Genomic DNA, 19,289 nt, shown 5'->3' on the forward strand with positions numbered 1-19,289 from the left:
ACAGGAGTACCCAGCCAGCACGCACCATTTAGCACAGACTCTGTACCTGCAGAGGTACATGGTACTCTGTACCATGGAGGCCAGCTGCCCTGAAGGCTTACCCATTCCACTTCTTAGCATTAACAATTATTTTATTGATTGCCACGGGTCACGCGAGCCCTTCTTTTCCATGCAGCGTGCCTTATGAAGGGAGGCTGGACTAGATGAGCTTTAGAAGTCCCTTCCAACCCAAACCATTTTATGATTCCATAATCATCTTAGTAAGACCTCACCATTGAGTTGTAAAGTTCAGGAATTGTGGGGGATCATTCTTTGCACATAAGCTAGCAATATTTCAGTGTTTTGAACAATCTGCAGGTAAAGTTTCACTTACACCAAAAAAAAAAACCCACCACCCCCCCAAAAAAGCCCAACCAACAAAAAAAAAAAACCCCAAAAAAACCTCAAACAAACAAAAAAAAACCCCAAACAGCCAACAAAACACCACACTTTCTCCCAAATACCATCAAGAATTCCTGGGTAACCAAACAACATTTCAGAGTACATGAGAAACACTTCCTCCCATTCATTGACTATTGGACAATTTAAACTTGTACTATAGACACAATTCCTTCCAGACACTGTACTCATTTACAGCACATACAACCACTATACCTTTAGAGGGCAACTACATACTCAAGTGAAAAGCAAGCAAAGGACATCATGTGGTAGTCCTTGTTTGACTGGAAGAGAAACAAGTCAGAAAACTGCATAAAGACACAGTAATTTTCATAACATCTTCTTTTAACAGCTGCCTCTTCCTCCTAATGAGAAGGCAAATATCAGACAAGGGAAGAGGGACCCTGCTGTGGAAGCAGAGCAGTTAAGAATTGAAATAAAAATTATAACACTTTCACCCTTACTTATCACAGTAGCCTTCCTTATTTATGCATACTGGCTACACTTCTATCTAGACCAGAACTATATATATATATTTTTACATAATACGTAGATAACACTCATCATGTGCATATACGCACATGCCTATTATGACTGTACATCCCAATAATCAATTGCTTTGGCATGCTGAAGTACATGAACAAGTCCAAACCAGTTAATGTTTATTCAAAGACACCAATCTCTCAAAAACTCAAGAGGGCATTATTGTCCAGCAAAAGCACAAAAATCAGCTGAAATCTACAGTTTACCATGAAGTTACAAGAGCAATTTTATACCAAGTAGAAGTGTATCCTTGTCAATTCTTATACTCTATCACAATCTATGGTGTGCTAATAAATTAGATTTTCATTACCTGAAATACCTACAAGTAAGGCACTGATCTCCCCAGCCCAAATAAGAAGGATTAATTATTTTCTAGTAACTCCATGTCAACAGCTGAGTATTTACACATTTAAAACATTCACTGGTCACAAAATTCAATTATTTTCTTATTTTGAATTCTCCCAACTATATTCAAAATGCATATATCTATGTACTTACAGAAGACAGTTCCATAATAATATAAAAAGCAAGCTAAACAGTGCATAGCTATTCAGAGGACAATTTGACACTGAAACATGCAGTTTAGTACCAGAAATTCAGTTGCAAAAGACAGTATTACCACACTTCAATATTATAACCTATAGTACTAAACAGCATTCATACCTAATGTATGTCAGTTCATGAACATATTTGCTTTGAAATTCTCCCAAAGAATGAGAAAGTGGGCAGCAATTACACCTCCTGGCTCAAAAGCAAAAAACACTTCAAAACATATTCTCTGTAAAACAAACAGAATAACCAAAGCAGTGCGTCTAATGACCCTTGATTCCCATTATAAGACCAAAGCAGGGCTGAGAAAGAATATAGTGTAACAGCAGGGTGGGTTAAAGACAAAGTTAGAAACAGCCATCTAGAAAGCAATCCAAGAAAAGCTGCAAGAAAATGGAAGGAACGGGCACAAAGTCTGAACTGCAGAAGGAAGAGCAGCTTAGAAGATTGTAAATGTGAACCTACAGAAAGCAGGTACTTAAGTCTTTAGTGGCCATCAGGAACAAGAAAAACTTAAAAGCACTCAGGAACCACTTAAAATGCAAGGCTTTACAGATGCAGAAACTAAATCTACTGCTGTAGGTGAAGTGTAATAGTTTCTTACCTGTAAAACAAATTTTTTTTAAAGTTAAAAAACAATGATTGGTATTCTTTCAGGCTCCTTGCCCATTACAGGGGATTCTGGCAACAGCAAAAAATTTTTCAGTCTACAGTATTAGCAGATTAGCAGGACTGAATTAGGAGTGAATGAAGCAGATTTCTTCCTACAACAAAAAAAGAAATATTATAATTTGATACTGTTTAATACTTATTTTTAAACCAACTTGAATTAAACATTCCCCTTTATTTTTGGGCGACAAATGAAGAAACTTCATTGCCTCATTGAAATAAGACTGCCTTTAAAATCTGCTTGACTGTGGAATCTAACACCAATCCAGACTCTTTTTTAATTAAGAATTAGCAACTGCATATGAAGTAACATCTTCAGAGCTGGAATAGACGTTATTACTATTTTTTTTGCATCAGTCTTTTATTTCCTTATAACTATTCTTCTTACATTAAGACTCAATCTACCCAAGAATGCACAGAAAAAAACCCACACAAACATTAAGAATGCTAGTTATTTTGGCATAAGTCTGTATAAACAATTCAGCCAATTTCAATTTGAAAACAGCTTGACTTGGAAAGAATCAATACAGCCCACATACAAACTTATAAAGGAACCGAATTCAGTCACGAAGACAAATTTTTTTTATAGATTAATTCTTCCAACATAAATCAAAGTGCCATTAAGGAGTTTAATTAGATATGCATAACGCCTGTGCTTTGGTCAACACCAAATAGGCAAGAAAAAGCATTTGATGCTTTTGTTCAGTGTAGCTGCTTCTGGCAGCTGGAAAATGAATTTCTAACTCAAAAATTCACTTTCCTTTTCCACCAGTTAAACAGGACTTTTTGATTTCGTTCTTCAATGTAGGTTTCACACAAGACATTTATTTATTTTGAGGACAGGGGTAATACTGGTCATTAAAAAAAAAAAGTACTAGCAACTAAGGCAGCTAGCAAAGATTTTAGCACATTCACTAATTCATGTCCACGTCTACCTAACATTTGCCCAAAAGGCTCTGCTACCAGAGTTTGTCACAAATGTATCTTCAGCTAAGAAAAAAAGACAAAGAAAAAAAAAATCACATAAAAAAAACCCCAACCAAACCACTAAAAAAACCCCAACAAAAAGAAACAAACAATAAACGAAAGCCCCACCACCAAAACACAAAAACAAGAAAACAAAACAAAATCAAAAAAACAAACCACACCACCCCATACACCTTAAAAAAGCATCTCAAGTGTCCTGCCAAAGAGAAGAATTATTTTTTTCTGACTTGAAATACCAGGTTATGAGCTCCAACAGTTCTGGAACCAAACCCAACACACACACGTTTGCATTTTTTTCACAAAAGCACAAAGACTCCATGCCTTTGTACACAAACACTTGAACACAACATTTTAATGCTATTCTAGTAACCAGGAATCTAAAGGCAATGTAATATATTAACCATACTATTTTCAAAGATAATATGTTTCTCATCTCCAGACCTTTAGGTCTGTATGTCTGGTAAACATGCCAATCCCTTGTGAGTCAAGTGCCTAACTAGAGCAGAAAAAGTAAGGGAGTTTACTGGACTTAAGTTTGCTTTACTCCAGCCTCCTTGGATATCACTTCTACATTTCAAATGCACACTTATGTTCAAAAGTAGAGCTCCAAGAAGGGTACTGTCCAAGAAGCTAGGAATCAGTTCAGGAAAGCTAAAGCCCAGTTAGAATTGAGTCTGGCCACAGATGTCAAGGATAAGAAGACGGTCTTCTATAGGAATGTTGCTGCCAAAGAAAGACTAGTGATGATGTGGACCCTCTCTTGAAGGAAACAGGAGACCTGGCTACCTTGGATCTGGAGAAGACTGAGGTTCTCAGTGAATTCTTTGCCTCAGTCTTCCTTCACTGGCAAGTGCTCTGACCATGCTGCTCAAGTCAGAAAACACATATGCAGGCACTGGCCAAATTAAGCCTTTAAGCCCACTGCAGTAGAAGATAGGGTTTGAGATTACTGATAGTTCCCTCAGAATCTCTGGGCAATCCTTAAATGAAGTAGCTAAGCCACTGTCCATCATATTTGAGATTTCATGGTAGTCAGGCGAAAGTTCCTGATGGCTGGAAAAAGTGAAATATATCCCCACAGAGCAGTCAGTCTCACCTGTGTGCCTGGCAAAATCATGGAGCAGATTCTCCTGGAAGCCATGCTAAGTCACATGAAAAGCAATGAGGCAATTGGCAACAGACAACATTGCTTCACTAAGGGCAAATCCTGCCAGACCAATTTGGTGGCCTTCTATGATGGGACTACAGAACTGATGGATAGAGGTAGAGCAACTTAGTCTACCTGGACTTTTCTCCTTCGGGGGCTGGTGTTGGGACTGATCCTGTTCAACATCTTTGTCAGCAACATGGAGAGAGGAATTGTGTGCACCCTCAGCAAGTCTGCCAATGACACCCAACTGTTAGGTGCAGTTGACATGCTGGAGGGAAAGAATACCATCCAGAGGGACCTTGACATGCTTGAGGGCCAATGCAAACCTCATGAGGTTCAACAAAGCAAAGTGTAAGGTCCTGCCCCTAGGTCAGAGAAATACCTGGCACAGCTGCAAGTTGAGCAGAGAAGTGATTCAGAAAGCCCTGCAGTGAAGGACTTGAGGGTGTTGGTCAATGAGAAACTGAACATGAGCCTTCAGTGTGTGCTCACAGCGCAGAAAGTATCATCGTGTAGATGAGGCCCTCAGTGATATGGTTTAGTGGTGGTCTTGGCAGTCCTAGGGTTAATGGTTGGACTTGATTATCTTAAAGGTCTTTTCCAACCTAACTGATTATATATGAAAGCCAATCATACACTGGGCCACATCAAAAGGAATGTGACCAGCAGGTCAAAGGAGTGATCCTATCCCTCTGCTCTGCTCTCTTGAGAGCCCTCCTGGAACACTGTGTGCAGTTCTCACCATAAGAAGGATATGGAGCTGCTGGAATAAGTCCAGTGAAGGGCCACAAGGGTAAGACGGCTGGAGCAGCTCCTGTATGAAAACAGGCTGAGAAAGTTGGGGCTGTTCAGCATGGAAAATGAGAAGCTGTGTGGAGACCTCACAGCAGCCTTCCAATATCTGAAGACGGCCTACAAGGATGCTGACAGGGACTTTTCATCGCGGACTATAGTGATAAGACAAAGGGTAACAGGTTCAAACTTAAACAGGGGATATTTAGGTTAGATATAAGGATAGATATACAGGCACTGGAAAAGGCTGTCCTTGTGAATGCTGGCAGTATTCAAGGCCAGGCTGGACAGGTCCCTTCAGTGACATAATGGGATGTTGTCCCTGCCCATGGCTGGGGGTTGAAACTAGATGATCTTGAAATCCTTTCCAACCCAAACCATTCTATTATTCTGTAGAGAAAGTCAGGCACTAGATGCTAACTAAATAGGTGGATTACATGATCAAGATAGAGACAACTGAATTGAGAATCAGTATCTTCCAGAAGCATTCTACCACTATTTCTGTCACATAAAGTAGTAGAAAGCCCCCTGCCTCATGTTATTTAAACCATGAGCACTTAGTGAAACTACAGATAGCGGCATGACTAGTTCTTCTTTTCAGAGAGACTTAGCTTACAAAACTAAGTAAAAACTGCTTTGAATAAGAAGATTGCAGCAAGTCTGACCTACAGAAGTTGAATGATTTACAATAATTTTTATCTGGGTATATGCAAAAATAAGTTCTAGAAGAGAAATTAAGAGACCATCAAAACAACAAAAGTTCACTGACACACAAGAGTTTGAAGTGGCTATCAAGACTATCTTTCTTCCTCCTTCCCCCATACCCCAGACAATTAATATTTTGAGCAAATCACTCCGGCAATCCAAGTTTTGCCATGCTGTACATTTATAAATGACACATATTGCAATTATACCACATTTTCAGGCACAGATGTCTCTGGTACCTCCACTGAACAGAAGTATGCCTTTCCCACAGAATTCTTCTACTTTAATGGACATTACTAGAAAAATCAAGACTGCCTATCAGGTAACCTTTTTCCAACTGCAATATGCACCCTACTTATTAAGAAAAAGCCAGAAACTTACATGGAAATACCAGATCTACTTACTCTGTTTCCTCTTCAAATTTTAAAAAGTGTCTTTTTAAGTTCTACTTCAGTGTTTCTCTCTAGAGCATCAGAAGAATAAACTTGTTACACAGTGCCTTTCAAAACTTTACCATAGATGCAAGTGGCAAATAAAAGGCAAGCCTACCTCTATTTAGTAGCATTTCTTAAGAAACCTGTTTTCAAAGGGAGATTACTTTCATACCCTAAAACTTTCCATTGAAGTGATCATCAGCTGTGCAATATTTTAAGTGATCAATACATACATGCAAACAGAGTTTAAAAAAAAAGCCATTCAAGCAACACACCATAGTTTGGGGGTACAATCTTTTGGAATGACCCTTATTTGAATTGGCTATGTTCCCTCTTATTTTCTTCATGCCTTTTCAAGACAGGCCTACAGCAATTCACCAAAATACTTCTGGCACCCATTCCTTCCTACAAGTCCCTTCTTTAGCTCCCTACACATCAGTCAGCAGCTTTCTTCCACTGCAAGAAGAGGTCTCAACTCTCACCAAGAAGTGTTACTTCATTACCTAGAAACTACCAAAATAATATTATAATTAATCCAAATGCAAGACAAAGTTACCAAAAGCTACATTACTACATTATAGGTACTGAAAACTACTGTGCTGCATGCCTAAAGCAAGTAATTTAAAATGCTAGCTCAAAACTTAACATGGTGAAGTATTTACTACACCATTACACAACAGTGCCCTAAAAAGCAATACCCTGCTGATCAGAAACTTGTAAGTCAATTTACTTAAGACCTGAGCTTAAGTCTTCTATCCTTTTAGGTAATATCCAGAGTTTCATGCAGACTTTGTCAAGTAAATCTTATTACCATTCCATAAAGTGAAATCACTAGGGCAGCAAGCAGCATAGAAATTAAGTTAGTCTGAAACATTTGAAGTCTAGACACAAAACTTTACAGGTGGCTTAGCCACAATAAAAGAAAGGCAGTTTCAACTCTTTCCCTCTCCAACACTTTTTTTTCAACTGCCACTTAGTTTTCAGTGTTATTTTGGGATAGATTCACTGGCTGTTGCTTGCAAATAATAATAATAATAGTAACAACACCACTGCTGCTTTTTTTTTCCTATACAGAAACCCACTCTGCAATAAAGGACATTTAGCATTTTCACTTGCATTCTGCTGCTTTGTATTTCCATTACATAGCATCATAGTCACCAATTCACATTTCTAGAGAAGACCTTAATCTTCACACATATAACCTTTACAATCTCAAATTAAGAAAGTTATAGACATGGAGATTATCTATAATCCCTCCATCTCATACAGATCAGTACTGTAGTTGAACGTTTCCACTGTCTCTATTACAATTTCAATATGAGAGGGAATCAGGGGGCTGGGCTTGGTCAGCCTGGAGAACAGAAGACTCCAGAAAGACTTTAGAACAGCTTCTGGTACATAAAGGAGCCAACAATAATTCCAATCTGGATAACTAAATTCCTTATTTCTTAACTGGAGAGTGAGGGATTAATTTATATTTATAAATTCCATCTCTGAGGCAGAGCATCCAAGCAGCATGGACTCAGCTGTGTTAGGGTTCATCTGAGTTTTTGTTTGGGTTTTTTTGTTTTTTGTTTGTTTGGGTTTTTTGAGTGTATGTGGGGTTTTTTTTTTGTAGGGGTTTTTTCTTGTTGTTTGGAGGGTGTGCTTTTTGTTTTTTTGTGGTTTTTTGGTTGGGTTTTGTTTTAGCTCTCGGAATAAATAAGTAATACTGAAGCACAGCAGAAGAACAATACTGTAACAGGTAACAAAACCACAGAAAAAAAATAACCAATATGCCTGACTGAATTTATATTCATGACTGGAATTATACTAATAAGATAACTGCACCTGGCACAACTACTGAGAAATAAAAGCAATAAAACATTTATAATGGGTTGAGAAAGAGTAAAGTTGCAAGTTCAGTCCTCACTCATGCACTACTGGTCTCACAGCATAATGTGTAAGCTTAATGTGTGACTCCAGAAGAGAGCCTCAGCCTGAAAAAGGAATGATGCTACAGAAATAGAGACAAAGCTTTCATAATCTAATGGCAGAGTAGATCCCTTTTAAATGAGGAAAGACATGATCTCTTTGAAATGAGGAAAGACATCCCATAACACCACTGGTAAAGCAACAGGAAGGACTCAGTAATTTCAGAAGGAATTGTGAAGTTTTACAAGTATCTAGCAGTTAATTAAAACTAAGCACTGAAGCTATTATGAACTCACAGCCACAACAGCAGTTATCTTTTCCTGCAGCCTACAGAGCTCAACATGTTATGCAGTGGTCTCACACCAACTTTTATCAACTGCTGGATTTTTACCTATGTTGCCTTTAAATCTTCCTCCATTTCCCTTCTTTAAAGCACTTGTTAAAACAAAACCAGCACACTAATCACTACAGTAAAGGCAAGTAGCATAAGAAGATTCATTTAGTTCTTTATGTTGATCATAAAAAAATGTAGACCTTTTATTAATGTTACCTTTACCAGTTCATCAGCCAAATTTCAGCTAAACAAACTGAATGTTCAGCATACATGCTTTTGCCATTAAATGTGGCTTGAAACTGTAACAAAGAGTCCATCACAAGTGCACACATAGAAGGATCCTTTGATGGAAGCTTGCTTGTCACTTTCCTTCTTTTTTCAAGATGTTTGGTGACAGCAGCTGATTTTCTCAAATGTCATTACTACTAGTTTTCTAGACTTTAGCTTTCAAAGATACTTTGGGTATTTGGCAAGTTTGCCAAGGCAGTAACAGAAGAAATAATGTGAATTACTGCAGTTCAAACCAGTCCTGAAGTTGCCAGCTAATCTCTTTTATATTGGAGATTGATCAAAGCAGTACATGATAAGCAAGAACAGAATATGAAGACAGTCCTATGTCTGCTTTAAAGGTAATGTTACAGTGTGTTTCACAGAAAGAAGAGTTTTTTCACCAAAGCCTTATCTATGACTTTTACCCTATTGTGACTTAGTAAAAAACACCAAACAACCCACAAGACAGTGTTTTCACCATAGTTACACAGAATAAAAGCAAACAGCATTGTATTTTTACAGTTTCTATGTAAGAAACACTAACTATATATAGCCACTCTGGTAGAGAGATGCAGAAATCCACGCTCTGGAGGCAGTGGCTATACTCCAGGTATTGAAATAATACCAATTTGTAGCAAACCTAGTCCTTTTTCTGTTTATTACTCCTTTGTTTTCTGCTCCAACTCAACCCCTCAAACCAGTTATGATACATGATTAAAAAACTAATGTAGGCACATCCATACTAGCACTGTCTACAACCACTGTATCAAGCACTACTTGGGATTTTATTAACTTGCTTTTTGATTTATCAATTAGGGCACTACTACACTGGAAAAAAAAAGTGCATCACCTATGCGGAGACTAGGGTCTTGGTTCTAGAGGTGTGAAACTTACATTTACAGGAAACATCTTTCTCTCTACTACTAGTTTGGGAAATAACGTGCTTCACTCCAAAAACATCTAGAAGTTAAAATCTGCACAATAGAATTTTACTTTATATACTTGGATCCAGTTAGAAATCCTGCCTATGGTCACTGAAGGTGGGGACTTGTGGCACTGCACAGCAGAGATTAAAAAAAGGCCTAGGATTCATCTCATACATAGCAAAAAAGAGAATGCTTTTAGTATTGGAAATGCTATATTCTAGAACATATTTAATAAACCTAGACACAAGTCAGTAGTTTGTACTAAAAAACCCTAGGAGTTTCCACCCTCAATCCCAACCACATTTTGCTACCAAACTGGAAGTCACATGGCCCTTTCACAAGCCTCACCCAGGACCTGCTTTGTCATCATAAAACAGCTTTAGAGTTTCCTTCATGTTTAGAAATATATTTTGGCAAAACTGACAAGAGCTGGTCTATGGTCTTTCAGTGCTCATTTTCCAGAAAACTCTGTGTACACAGGATGGAGACCACTAAGCCATGTACTTCATCACCTTGCAGATGTGCAACCTAGACTGCATCACCAGATTCAAAATGAAATAGAATGTTCTCAAAACTTTGGCCAAGGAAACTAACCCTTTAATCTCACTACTGGGGAATTTCTGCTTGTGCGTACATACATGGTTTTATAAATGCAGCTCTGCCTCCCTTCATGCCCTCAACCAAACTCTCACTATTGATTTCACAGGTTCTCTCCTTAGCCATTTTGCCTAACAACATGTAAAAAACTGTACTGAAGTGGTAGTATATCTTCACTGTTCCATACGGTTGCACATTGAGGTCCTTTTAGTACTCTTTTTCCACTGCTGGCATGCAACACATTGTAAAGATTCTGTCACTGAGCATTCCAAGTTCTTAAGTCCCATGAAAGAGGAAAAGATATTCCCATTTAACAGGATTAGCGGTTGACTACAGAGTAATGAGAGAACAGTCAACGGGTCAGTCAGGAACTTCTGCTCCCACTCCAAACCACATACAGCACTACAAATATGTTTCTTGACACTTTATGGAAGTTATTAAGTAAACACAGGTCATGAAGACTCCTGTATTTTACAGTAACAGATATTTTTCCCAAATATTGTGTGAAGAACTAGTCCATAAACAAGCAAGCTGTTAACAGTTTATAGATCTTTCTGATCCTACTGATTCAGTCTTATTTCCTAAGAAATGTCCCAAACTAGCTATAGGGCTGCATATAATATCCAAGATTAGAAAAACATTTTACTTTAGTTGCTTAGTAGCATATGGTTTCTAAAACAGACACTGGCACACTGACACACCACAATTACACATGCTGTGCAAAGTTTTCAACATTATGTTTGTAACTCTACATATTTTCTGATTGATCTTTCAGGCTTGCCTTCCACCCCAAAATACCAGGATCAAACGTGATCACTAAGTAGTTTTCCAAGTTCTTTACTCTCCTCCTCCAACTTGACAAAGTAAGATGAGACAAGCAAGGTATTATTCTTATTTATCCCTACGTGTTTTATTACTGTGGAAAATTTTGCCACAAACAATGACTCCCCACCTTGCTCTCAGGATAATCCAGTCAGATATCTGGTCTTCCAGAATTTGGATGTGGTACCTACTTTGGAATAACACACTATTCCTAAACCTGACATATGAAATAATATAACAGTACACAGCAATCTTAAGGGTCACAAATAAAGGTGTTACTGTAAGAACCAAATCTAGATGGCAGAAAACATGCTTAAGACCTCCTACATTACTACAGAAACAGATCAGCATGCTCATACCAGTCCCTCTGCTGTGCAAGCAGAAAAGGTGTGGTTTTCATCCTAACTTCCAAAGGCCACCAATAAACCCAATTATATGTGAGAAGCGAATACACAAGCCTCCTGCCTACAAGGATGTTGTGTAGTATGCTAGAACACTGAAGCTAGAAAGTGTATTATTTCATTATACTGATACTTAGTAATCTTAAACTGCAGAATTAAGTAAACACTTCAAGGCTTTTTAAGCACATGGATGAAAGAGGACACCAATGGAGAGAGAGTGTATCGAGACAGCTCTTCAAAGCGGTTCTCCCTTCCACTGTTTCAATCCCATACTATTTTTTTGATCCAGCTTCTTAGTATTGCACAGTACATGCATTTCAAGCTTAAACTGCAAAGCTGTTGAGCCATAACAATAGACTTCAGTCTCTAACAGCCTGTTAATCTGTTAATACTAAAACCACATACACATTTTTCTGCTTTAATACTTCTAAATTCAAGTTCTATTAATTTGAATTTCACTCCTAGAATATAATCTAATTCTCTGATTGGTATACAGGTTACACCATCACCTCTGTAAGTGCAAGAGAGAAGGGTTCTGAAGGAAACAGTCCTATCTGCTCACTTCAGTATATCCACAGCAGTACAGTGAACAGTTTGCAGGGAGTGTTTCGAAGAAACACACAAACTATTCAGTATCTATAGTTTCATAGGGAGTAATAATGGCTAGTTGATTTATGTTTAAAAGAACCTAAAGATACTACAGTCACAGCAATTTACATATAAATCTAACTTGCTTGCAAAGAAACTATAATGCACTACCCTGCTTACAGACATTCCTGTTAGGCTGCTTTTCCTGAATTTCTAAAGTACAACTTTCAGTTTAACTCTGTGTTTACCTGAAGTTCATTGTAAACAATTTTTTTCAGCAGTTTTTCTGGCCAAAATAAAGTCTAAAAGTAGTAGAAGATAAATTTCTTTAGCATCTCAAAGCGCAGGATTCAATACCCCGTATGTATTCTGCTTTCACACAGAAAGCAAGTATCACATATGCTCAAGCAACATCATAGGTAGAAAAAACAAATCACTTAAGTGAACTTAAACAAGTACTAGAATTACAAACTGCAAAGAAATAAACGTACAGACTAGATACCACACTTGCATGAAGTCTTGAGAACAAGTTATATATAAGAATAATTCTGTATTCTTTTATATATGTATAATAGAGACCATTGCAATCTACAGTGAGTCCATGCCTCACTACTGAAACCATAAATAATACATCATCACAGGCTCTTACCAGAATGTATGCTGTACTGAAAATACACACTGCACTTCAAATAACTGCAGTAATCTATTTGGAACGTTGAAACAGGGACACTTTTTGTCTTTCATCATTCCAGAGGGATAAAAAAAAAAGGCACACGTATATGTGCAGTTCACAGGTTACTTTACTACCTGGAAACCTTAAGCCAGCTTAATATTCATCAATTAAAATTAAAAAAAAACCCCAAACCCACACTATACACACCCCGTGCCACTACAGTACGTTTAGAATCCCTTCCCTGAAAATTTGAAACTTAAGTACTATCACTACCAATAACATCATCTTTCATTTCTAAGTTGTCAACATCTCACAGAGAATATTTCCTAAAGCTATCCACCCACTCACAAGTTTCCTGTACTCCTCCAGTCAGAACAATTTCTTTAAAATAGCAACACACCTATAACAAGTATTCTACTGATCTACCCTCACAGACATGATCTTTAGCCTCAGTCGTACTTGTCATACAAGCCTACAACACTTGCTTCCCTTTTACACTTCAAAAAAAAGTTCTTAGCCACTAAGGCAGAAGAAAACCTGAAGAACTTTCAGAACCCAAACACTGCTATGTTCTTAAAAACTTCTAACTGGAAGAAGCTGCTTTATTAATAAATAAATGAAACACGACCCCCACCCCCCCCCCCAAAAAAAAAACAAACAACCCAACAACCTCCCCCACGTCCCCGACAACAACAAAAAAGCAGCTAGGTACTCAAAGAAATACTGAGGCACTGGTTTTGGTTTTAAAGAGGGAAAGCGAATGTAAAATTTCCTATCAGCAACGCTTATCTGGTTTATTATGGCATAGGTAACTGTAAAGCCAGAATAAAGTTCTCTAAGTTAAAGCAACAGCCCAAGTGACTACCGGGCGACAGTTCTGCAGCCAGCCTCCCCCACCACTTAAACGACACCGTTTACAGCGCTCTGATCTCTGCTCTACCGGGGAACAATGCGCCACCCGCCAGACCCAACCGCGCCATGACCCACTCCCGCGCCGCCCGAGGCCGCCAAGGCTCCGCGCCCAAAAGCTGCCGCGGAAGGGCCACGGCGTCCCCGCCCCCCGCGGCTGCCGGCCGGCTCCCCAGCCGGGACGAACCGACAAGGATGCCGGGAAAAAGCTGCGGGCCAGCTGCCGGAGGCCCCAACGTCACGGCCGCTGGAAGAAAGAGGCGGTAGGGCTCCCTCCAGTGCGGCCTGGGCTTTCCCCACCGCGCCCAGGCCCGCAGCGCCCAGTAGCGCGCCGCAGCCCGCCGCGCCTGGCTCCGGCGCTGGGTGCTCAGTGGGTGTGAGCGAGGCGGCGCCGCACACGGCAGGCCCCGGCAGCTCTGCCAGCCCGGACCCGGCGCCGCCTGAGAACCGTCCGGAGCTCTCTACGCGGAGGGGAGCAGGCGCCAGGCCCGCGCTGCCGCCTAAGAGTCACCACCGGAGCGCTGGTCCGCTCGAAGCGGCGGCAGGGAGAGCTCACCCAGCACCATCCTGCCCGTACCTCGGCAAGCACGTCCCCGCGCCACAGGCCCCAGGCTGCCTCCGGTCAGGCCGAAAAGCCACCACTTGCCACCATCACCGACGCTCCAAGATGGCGGACATTTCAGCTCCTGGGAGCCCTCCTCTCCGTCCGCCCCGCCTGCCAATCACACCGCCCCAGCTCCACCCCCTTTTCAACTCGCGTCTTTCTATTGGGCAGTGTGCGGAGCTCGGCCTCTCACTGGCAGTCTGGTGGATGTCAGTCACTCAGCTGCGCGACTGCAACTGGGTACGAGGGGCGATGGCGGCGGGTTCTCGGCTTCGTGTTGGCCAATCAACGCATGGGGCGGGAGCATTTCGCTTCCCACCTTCCTGACTTAGCAACAAGGTCACGTCACCCTGACGGGCATTTCCCTTAGCCAATAGGAAGAGCAGGCTCCTTTTAAAAACTAAACCCTCTCCTCCCAATCACAAGCGGCGGGGCTCAGGCCCGGCACCAGAGGGAGGGGCGGGCCTTCGCCCTCCCGCCGAGGATAATGACGTCGCCGTAGCCTCGCCTCCCCCCCTAGCCATTGGCCAGCGGGCAGAGCCCCGCCCCTCGGGGCGCGGCGCTGGCGCCAAGCTGCCTGACAACAAGCGGGTGAGATGGGGGACGGGTTCCGATGAGGGGAATTGGGTCAAGCGGCGGAGCCTTCTTAGTGCGTGCAGCAAAGGCGGGGGTCGCCTTCCTTGTTTTCCGCGTGGACCTCCGCCTGAGAGCCTGCAGTGTGTTTTAGCACAGCGCACCAGGGTACGCGTGTGTGAAAGCCAGGGGCGTGCAGGTGCCCTGGCCCCTTCCCCCTTCCCTGCCTGCCGCCGGCGGTGCAGCTAGCTCAGGCGGCAGATTTGCAACCCCTCTGGCAAGGGCTTCTGGTTGGAAGCTTGGGCGGCAGGTAGCTGGGCAGGTGGCTTTGTGTGTCCCTCAGCTGGCAGAAAAACACCCACCGTGTGATGTTTCACACCATGTGTCTTGGAGGGACAAGCGCATGGCACGGTCTTCCCTCACAAAGCCTTCCGAAGTACTGACAGGATGAGGGGAACGGCTTTAAACTGACAAAGGGGAGATTTAGATTAGTTACCAGGAGGAAGTTCTTCCCTGTGAGGGTGCTGAGGCGCTGGCACAGGTTGCCCAGAGAAGCTGTGGCTGCCCCATCCCTGGCAGAGTTCAAGGCCAGGTTGAACGTGGCTTGGAGCAATCTGGTCTAGAGGAAGGTGTCCCTGCCTGTGACAGGGTTGGAACAGGATGAGCTTTAAGGTCACTTCCAACACAAACCGTTCTGTGATGCTATGAACTATCTCTATCCAGAGCAGCAGTGACCCCTCTGACTGCTGCTCTTTCACCCCTCAGCACAGACCTCTAGATTTCAAACTGTCACTGACAGGATGAGATCCCAGTCTCTGAAGAAGACTACTTCACTGGTCAACAGTGCTTCACCTGTGGGCAGCACGAGTAACCACTGTGTCTGGTTTCATTTTGCCTGGTTTTGGTGGGGTTTTCTCATCCAACCTGCCCTTGAACGCTTACAATGATAAGGTAGTTCTTGCAGGCACCTTACATCAGACAGATGAAAACTGAAGAGTAGCACAGGTTGATCTGTTTATTTCATATACCAATGTAAGGGGAAGACAATACATTTCTTTGACTTCATTATGAATCAGCAGTTTAGGATGAAGCAACTCTCCTTTGAATAATGTATCTTCACATCTTTCACATGCTCATCTGACATACAAAGTTATACTTAGTACAACTGTACTTCCATCCTATTGTAAATCAATGTCCAACTCAGCAGATCTGCTCCCATTAAAATAAAATTATTAATACTACAAAGAGATATAAATATTGAGGGTGCAGCTGCAGAAAGCAGTTTCTTTTTCAGGAGAGAAACAGTGAGTCAAACTAGTAATAGGCTCAAATTTTGGGCTACAAGTCCTGTCTCTATAGAGATAGGTCTTAGTGGGAGCCTGTCTCTGCATGAAACATCTTCAAGTTGCTTTGTGGACAAAGGGAAAATGTAATCGGTAAAGCCGTGTGCTTATCTTTCTGTGTGTACTCTCTCTTTCACAGTAAGGACTGATTTTTACCTGCAGTTCAGAGAGTCCACATCTTCCACTTCACACTGGTATTGTGTTCAGGAAAACTTTAAAGCAAGACATAGCCTGCTCAGGGTTCCACTGTTTTTTATCACTTTAAATACAGAAAGACAGGTTAAGATGCTTACCTCTAAAGAGTAAGGTAACCATTAGATTTACAATAACTGCAAAATAGTTAACATGTCCTGGTCTTTGTGCTGTGTCCAGGCACTCACACAGCAGAAACTTACCAGCTACTCAGGTGCTTGGTTTCATAATGCCTGTTGCATAAAAGGCTGGACACAGTGCCAGCTTGCTTTTTGTTCCTACATCTTTCCCACCAGATGACCAAGCTTTGGCTCCTGTGCTTTCTGCAGGCATTCTTGGTTCTCCAAAAGATGGATTCACAGCACACTTTACCCTACTTGTGCACATTACCCATCAGCATAGGATGGCACATCCTTATTTCACAAAACGTCTGTGAACAGAAGCCATCCTCAAGCCATGGGCCCACTGGGTTGTTTCCTTTAGGGGGAGAATGTTGGCTGCCAGCTCAGACACATGCTCATCTTATTCTGCCTGAATAAGTTAGTAGAGCTGCAGCAATTATGCATGTGTATGATCTTAATGTGTCAGAAACACATGGTAAAAACGCAGCAGCATGAATGTATTGATCCACAGAGTTACACAGGTCTCTGAGTGTGGAGCTTGTTTTGTTTTCTTTTTCACTCTAGCAGATTTATTTAGTAAAATGTACCAAAAATGTTTATCCTCAAAACAACCAGCATGAAATGGGACATTGTTTCTTTTTTCACTATTTCAGCTGGTGCTCAGTCCAGAAAGCTCTCTAGACTGCATTTGTTCCACATTTATTTTAGCTGTCTTCTTTTTCTCTTCTTTCACTGGGTCTGATTTTTGTTTTGTTCCGTCTGTGTCATGCCACTTGCATGTTCTAGCAGTGAGTACCTGCATTGACTACAACAAATGGAGATTTCACAATGTTTAGTGTATAGAGGCAGTTCTGGTGTATTGTCACTTGTCAATGACAGTCTATAGGAGAGACATTGTACTGGAAATTGTGAGCAGAGAGATAATAGGAAAGAATGGTGAATGAGTTCAAATAATGAATAAATGAGAGTACAAAGTTAAAATGGCATTCTCAGGACAAGCAACTAGGTTTTTAAAAGGATGATGAGATTATAACCTTTAGCAGGCACCACATGCAGTATCAAGAGAAGGGATTAATAATGTGGAACAGCTACTGCAGTAAAATAGTTGACTACTTAGTATAGTTTCTGTAAGCACAAAGCTTGTCTTCGCAGCAAAGTAGTGTTAAATTGCACTGCTGCTGCCACATCCTATATCAGAGCAAATGTGCCTGGATGCAAAGGATGGATCTCAACTCAGAAGGGGCAGGATGATGTTTGTGCTGGAACATTCCTGGCTTCCAAGGGCTTTATAACCACCATCTCAATTCTGGAAAAGCTTGGGGAGAGTTCCTGTCAACATATATGTAAATCTTGATTTTGTATAATTCTTTTTTAAAACTACAACTGTCCAGCTGATATTACCATTGCCATAGCAGTTGGTAATGCTAAGGTGCTACTAGCTCAAGGCAGAAGTACTTCATGTCTACAAGGAGGATCTTAAAAGTTGAACAATATGAGGAGGTTGCGTGGCTTACCCAATATCACACAGTAAGCTGAACCAGAGGCAAAATTCTGAAATCACAGTCCTTTATCCCTGGGACTTGTGTGCAAATCTGAAGACCTCCACGCCATTCCTGTACCTGTGATTACAGGCAAATCAGGTAAAAAAAAAATAACCCAAACAAAAACCTGGCATGCTTTGTGTGGCTTTAGTATTGAATCACTGGCAGGGAAACTGAGAATTTATAGACATGGTCTGTGACCTGAAGCTTGAGAACGTTTTACTAAATGGGCTATTTAATTGCAAATGTCAGTATCTTAACTTTGTGATGGCTGCTGCCTGTTGCACTTCCAGAGACAGCCACTTCTGATGGGTTCCTCTAATAATTCAAGTCAGCCACTTCCTCAAGATAAAGTGGTATGCAAACAAAAAAAAACATCAGCTTGCTCAGTCACCACCAACCCATCAACCAATGCTGAGCATGTTTCCTCACTGCACACCATTAGCCCTCACCCATAGCTGCTGCTACCTCCTGAAGCTGGTTGGACCCAAGTACAGAGGTGCCAAACACTACAGGGAGCTTTTGCTGGGGGCTCTGTGACTCAGCAGCTCTGCCACACCTTGGAGAACAAGCTTATCTTCCCAAGCAGTGGCACAGCCTGCCAAGCCAGCTCATCCTGTGGCTTTGCAATTGCTAGATAATGGCACCAGAGGAGAAGAAGCAGGACTGTACCCCTTCAGCAGCATTGCACTGCCAGTTGCTGCATAGCCATAATAAAAGACCATGAGCATGTGGTCTCCTGTGCCAGCTATGCCAGGATGACTGGTCCTGTCCCTATCAATGTGTTGTCTTCCCTTTGGTCGTTCAGGACAGGGGAGTACCCTGTGAAGCATTACTAGTTTCCAGTTGACCCAGCTTGCAGGCTTGAGTTTCCCCACAGGAGCAGGCAGTGGGAGTACCTACATACAGGTCTGGAGCTGAACCTCACCACCAGTGACGTCTGTCCATTTGATCACCTCAGGCATGAAGCTATCGTCTAAACTGGTTTTAATCTGATTCTAGTTAACTATTCTGAGCACTGACAAGTTCCACTTACGGAACAGACCTAGAAAGACTGGAACAATTGGGTGCCTTGCACCAAAAGGTCCCCAGCTGTGTTAACACTAGATGAATACTTGTAGAGTAAGGTCAGCTGAGACACAAACACATCTGATTTAACCATAGCCCTCACAAAATCCTTTATCACCCTCATAGCTCAGGAGAGAGTAAAGCC

At 41.5% G+C, this 19,289-nt stretch overlaps 1 protein-coding gene across 3 annotated transcripts in view; it reads right to left on the reverse strand.

Moving 5' to 3' along the window:
- The window catches only part of PPP6R3 (protein phosphatase 6 regulatory subunit 3), a 59,487-nt gene extending 45,088 nt beyond the window's left edge, over window positions 1-14,399 (reverse strand). For all 3 annotated transcript variants that reach the window (XM_031050459.2, XM_031050460.2, XM_031050458.2), the window contains exons 1-2: window positions 14,279-14,399; window positions 2,135-2,294 (exon numbers count right to left, since the gene is read on the reverse strand). The gene's annotated coding sequence lies outside the window, so the exon portion shown is untranslated. The remainder of the gene's footprint in view (window positions 1-2,134; window positions 2,295-14,278) is intronic.
- Between the last annotated feature and the right edge of the window lie 4,890 nt (window positions 14,400-19,289).

The sequence above is a fragment of the Melopsittacus undulatus genome, chromosome 8 (assembly GCF_012275295.1).
Source record: "Melopsittacus undulatus isolate bMelUnd1 chromosome 8, bMelUnd1.mat.Z, whole genome shotgun sequence".
NCBI lineage: Eukaryota > Metazoa > Chordata > Aves > Psittaciformes > Psittaculidae > Melopsittacus > Melopsittacus undulatus.